This window comes from Anneissia japonica, unplaced genomic scaffold, assembly GCF_011630105.1.
Source record: "Anneissia japonica isolate Jap-2015-1 unplaced genomic scaffold, ASM1163010v1 scaffold1792_len1028045_cov167, whole genome shotgun sequence".
NCBI classification, from domain to species: domain Eukaryota; kingdom Metazoa; phylum Echinodermata; class Crinoidea; order Comatulida; family Comatulidae; genus Anneissia; species Anneissia japonica.
In genome coordinates, this window is record NW_022742319.1 from 776,216 (window position 1) to 780,927 (window position 4,712).

Below are 4,712 nucleotides of genomic sequence, written 5' to 3' on the forward strand. Positions count from 1 at the left end.
GACACAAAGTAATAACCGTACTCGCGCGAATAAGCGCCCGGGCGCTTAAAATATTTTTTGCACTTTCTGAAGGGGCGCTTAATCAAACGGGCGCTTATTCAAACGGGGCGCTTGTGAAAACAGAGTGGAAATTGAGGGGACGCTTATGGCAATAGATGAAAATTGAGGGGTTCTTATGGGAAATTATTTTAATAATTAAAAATTCAAGAAGCACTTTTTGAATGAAAAAAGTTTATATAAGGACATTACGAAAGGTCGAAAAAAGAAAAAGAGGAGTAGGACTAGACATAGACAAATATGTAAAAAGATTAAAGTTGGAAATATACTGTCTCTCCAGGGAGCTCTCATCTGTCCAGGGATCGGAGCTCTCATCTGTCCAAGAGAAATATCCTCATTTTGATATTGACTGAAGAAGAATGTGTTTCCACTCTACAGCTCAAATCATGCTAACAACCACAGCCCCAGGATTGATTGGATTATTGACTTGCTAAAAGATTTTCTATCTTATGAGGGGCGCTTATTCAAATTAGGCGCTTTAGGAAATTTTCACGTTAGGAGGGGCGGTTATTCTCTCTTCATTGTGTAGACATATGGTAGGTGTCTGGAATATTACTAATGTTATGTATTGAATTTCATTTTTATTGATTGTTCGCAGAATGTATAAGCAGAAAGCATTTTTAATACCATTTTATCAGGAATTCCGGAGTTACAAAATGAACCAATACACGATACAACACCAGTTCATTTCGATATGGAAGATGAAGAATATTTTGCTGGAACAGAGTCCCCATCTATGCTTTCATCTAACTGAAAGCAATGATGATGGTGATGATGATTCCACTTAGCAGATTAGGAAGGAGCCTTTCAGATGCTAGTGATGTTGATGCTAGTGATTTTGATGCTAGTGACGGTGATTCTAGTGACATTGATGATCAGCCCTTGAGTGTTCTTCGAAAAAATGCTGGGATAATTAGAAAACAACAACAACGGAAAAAAAAGAAAGTGATATGAGACAAGAGATCCAATTTTTTTTTTCAGAGGATGCAGGTGTCTTCAATAAATGAGTTTGCAGGTGTCTGCAATAAAGGAGTTTGCAGTCTGTATTTCACCTACTGTTGTTTTTTTTTTTTTTTTTTTTTTTTTTTTTTTTTAGACGAAGACATATGAAACAACATTATCTACCAAATAAACCTCTATGCAAACCAGAAGGGTCATCATTCCCAACTATTAAAGGAAAACCAACTTTTAGGGTTTATTGGAATAAATTTATAGCATATAATTATTTCCCTGTTTTTGGAGTTTCTGCAGATATCATTCTTCTGAAGACGATCTAAGCAACTCAATCGAAACGTCGAGACTTTCTCAACTACAACAGTTCTTTTCAGAACTACTTGCGTGGTGTACCGCAAGTTTCAACATAGGCCTATATAATAATATATGGGTTATCACCACCTTTCGTCATGGAGAGATTACTAGTGCTGTGATGCTGACTTGAATGTAAACTTTGTGTCAAGCTGCTTGTCTCGCAACCGATTTGGAGATATTCTCTCAATTCTACATGTCAATGATAACATGAATACGCCTGACAAAATCTATAAATTACGGCCATTGGTCAGTGCTCTAAATAAGGATTTTGCTCTTTTATATCAATCAGATAGAAGGCAAAGCATTGATGAGAGTACAATCCTGTTTAAGGGACGATCATCTCTCAAACACTCAAACAATATAATCCAATGAAGCTCATCAAAATGGGGTAAAAATTAGGGTATTGGGCAGATAATTCGGGATACACTGGGCAATTTATTGTGTGCCAAGGAAAAGGTAGTGATGTGGTACAGGAAACTGATTTCCCTAAAGGTTATGGTCTGGGAGAAAAGATTATCCATGACTTAACAAGACCTCTTGCGGGCAAAACTTACATTGTCTACTTTGACAATTATCTATAGTGCCATTATTGGAAAACATGAAAGACGATGGTTCTCTTACATGTGTAACCATCAGGTCAAACCGCAAGTACCTTCCAGTTCTTTCCGATGGCTTGGAAAATAGTGGGGAATATGATTACACAAAAAGGCAGGGTGGCATTAGTGTCTTTAAATGGTTAGACAAAAATCCATATTAATTTATTTCAAATTACTATGGTTCCGAAACAAAGTGTTCAAAAGGACGCTAAAAGATGACTCTAAAATAGATGTCCAAGAGTAGCAGTAGACTATAATTAGTATATAGGTGCAATGGACAAAGCAGATATGTTGGGGGTTTTGTACGGGGTCGATAGAAAGTCAATAAAATGGTGGCAAAAATTGTTTTGGGGAATCGACATAGCCTGAAGGGACTTCAGGGACGTCAGCGACCAAAGACTAATTAGCTACATAATTAATTGAATAAAGTTACTGGCATTAAATTAAACTTTGAAATGTGTTATCTTCATCACATCATTTTTAGTCTTATAAAACTTTATAAAATACATATAATTATGAGCAATTAAAAATATCATGGACTGGAAAGGGTTAGTTATCCTTATATAGTGTATGTACACATATTCGTGTGTATTTTATGTCGGGTGAGGTTATGACGATGTATATTGGTGCAAATTTGTTTACCTCGCTGTGTCTCGGGTAGTAAGTAAAGTTTTCACTCGGCATCAAGAACCATGGACTTTTTTTTTCAAACGTAGCAGAATTTAATTCGCATATGCCAGTCATTGAGTCGAAGTTGATAGACTTGCATGTTTTTTTTACAAAACATTTCATGGCGCAAAGACCCAAAGTTGTCTCCATAAATGTCCTTAGATTATAACACTGAAGTTTCTTGTGCTGATGGGCGCCTTCGTGGTCGATAGCTTTGAGACAGCAAGAGCCATGTGTCATATCTATTAGAAGGAACATAACGTTAGTAACTCAAAAATTACAATTGAATAAAGACAGTAGAAAAAGTACGTTCATTTCAAAGAAAATCAAATTTTAGTTCTATAAGGAAAATAATCCTTATTTTGTTTTGTCCTGATCCTGGTAAATGTAAGTGTGAACACCGTTATTATATATGACTTTATGCTATATTAAATTATGTAAACTTGCAAAAAGGTTTGCATTTGGCGGCCTTTTGCGAGCCTGTGAGTATGGACCTAATAATAAGTCCATGCTGTGAGTACCATGGGCGGGTCCAGATTTTGTAGCAGGGGGTCCAGAAAGACAAAGGCACTCTGTATAAATGGCATAAGAAAATATCTTGTAATTTTGTAACGTGGATTCGATATTTTCTATTATTGTTTCAGTTTTTTCTGTTATACATGTAGTGGCGATGTAGCTTGGTGAATAATATGCTTGCGCTCCGGGGTCCTGGGTTTAAGTCTCGAGAAAGCACAATGCTTTTTTTCTCCAAGACTGTAAACATCTTCACTTCCTAAGTCTCCTAATAATTATTTCATTCATTAAAAGGGTCCCTGAATATAAGCCTTTTTCTAGGATACGCTTGAATGGTCACCTTTCCATCCTCTTTAAATATGATTTTAAACTACATGAAGTTTTATCTATTAACGGTATTAATGATTCCATAAGCATAAAAAACAACATGATCTTGAACAGCTTTTACGAAATTATATGTATTTATGTCAATATTATTGTTGCCCACGAGGTAAAATTTGATTTTTTTTCACTGTTGTATTTATGTCGGTCGCTCATTTGGATTTTAAAAAGTATGTAAGCCATAGGTCTATTATTTACACTACAAATTATGGTTCTATTGTCTACATCAACTTCTATATACTCACCGTATTTCGAGGTACAAGATATACAGTATTTATTCGAATAAAAGCCGCGCTTTGAATAAATGCCCCCTCGAATAAACGCCCTCTCTAGAACCTCATTTGGAATAACGGCGCCTCCCTCGAATAAACGCCCCTAGACGTTTATTTTTTCTCTCAGAAACGTTCGCCTAAATGATGACTGTAAATAAATATAATGGAAGCAACATCATTCTAAACACATTCTATTAATGATCTACTCCAGTAAACGTGGTTGGGATCAAAAATCCTTTATGATTACGCAATCACCTTTTGACGGTACGTGTTGTAGTTCCAAATTTACAGTGAAATTAAAGGGCGTTTATTTAAGTATAGCCTATACGTATCCATTTTGCACCCAAAAATAAACGCCTCCCTCGAATAACGCCCTCTAAAAAAAAACCTTTCTCAACCTCTCATTCGAATAAACACGATAAGTCATTTCTCAATCGATATGATAAATTTATTTATTTTTTTGTTATCGATATTTTTGTGCGTATATTTTGGCCTAGATATAGCTGTATAATGTCTATGCTGATGTAGATCAATGAGATGTTTTGCCCCATTGTTCATTATATATTCGAGACCAGCACTAAACTCCGTACTACAATTAGTATATTTGTTGGTTGTATTTTGCTACATTTTTGTGACTCATCAATTCATCCACAAAAATCTCACTGGACTCCCTGTTTCTGAGCATTTCAATTCCCTTGACCCTAAGATTAATAACATAAAATTTGCTATAATCGCTGGTACAGATAGGTTTTTTGGTATCTGAAAAGATGAGGATCTGAGTTGGAATTCAAACTCGAGTAAACTGTATGCTAAAGCTAATCAACGCCTGTTCTTCCTAAAGAAACTAATAATTATTTTAACGTTGGTAATGACTCATTATATCTCTTTTATACAATCAGTGCTTACTTTTTGTAAT

General features: G+C 35.4%; 1 long non-coding RNA gene across 1 annotated transcript in view; it reads right to left on the bottom strand.

Annotated features, from left to right (window-relative positions):
• The window catches only part of LOC117119095, a 14,261-nt gene extending 11,478 nt beyond the window's left edge, over positions 1–2,783 (bottom strand). The window contains exon 1 of the long non-coding RNA XR_004447128.1: positions 2,604–2,783. This is a non-coding gene — a long non-coding RNA (uncharacterized LOC117119095). The remainder of the gene's footprint in view (positions 1–2,603) is intronic.
• Between the last annotated feature and the right edge of the window lie 1,929 nt (positions 2,784–4,712).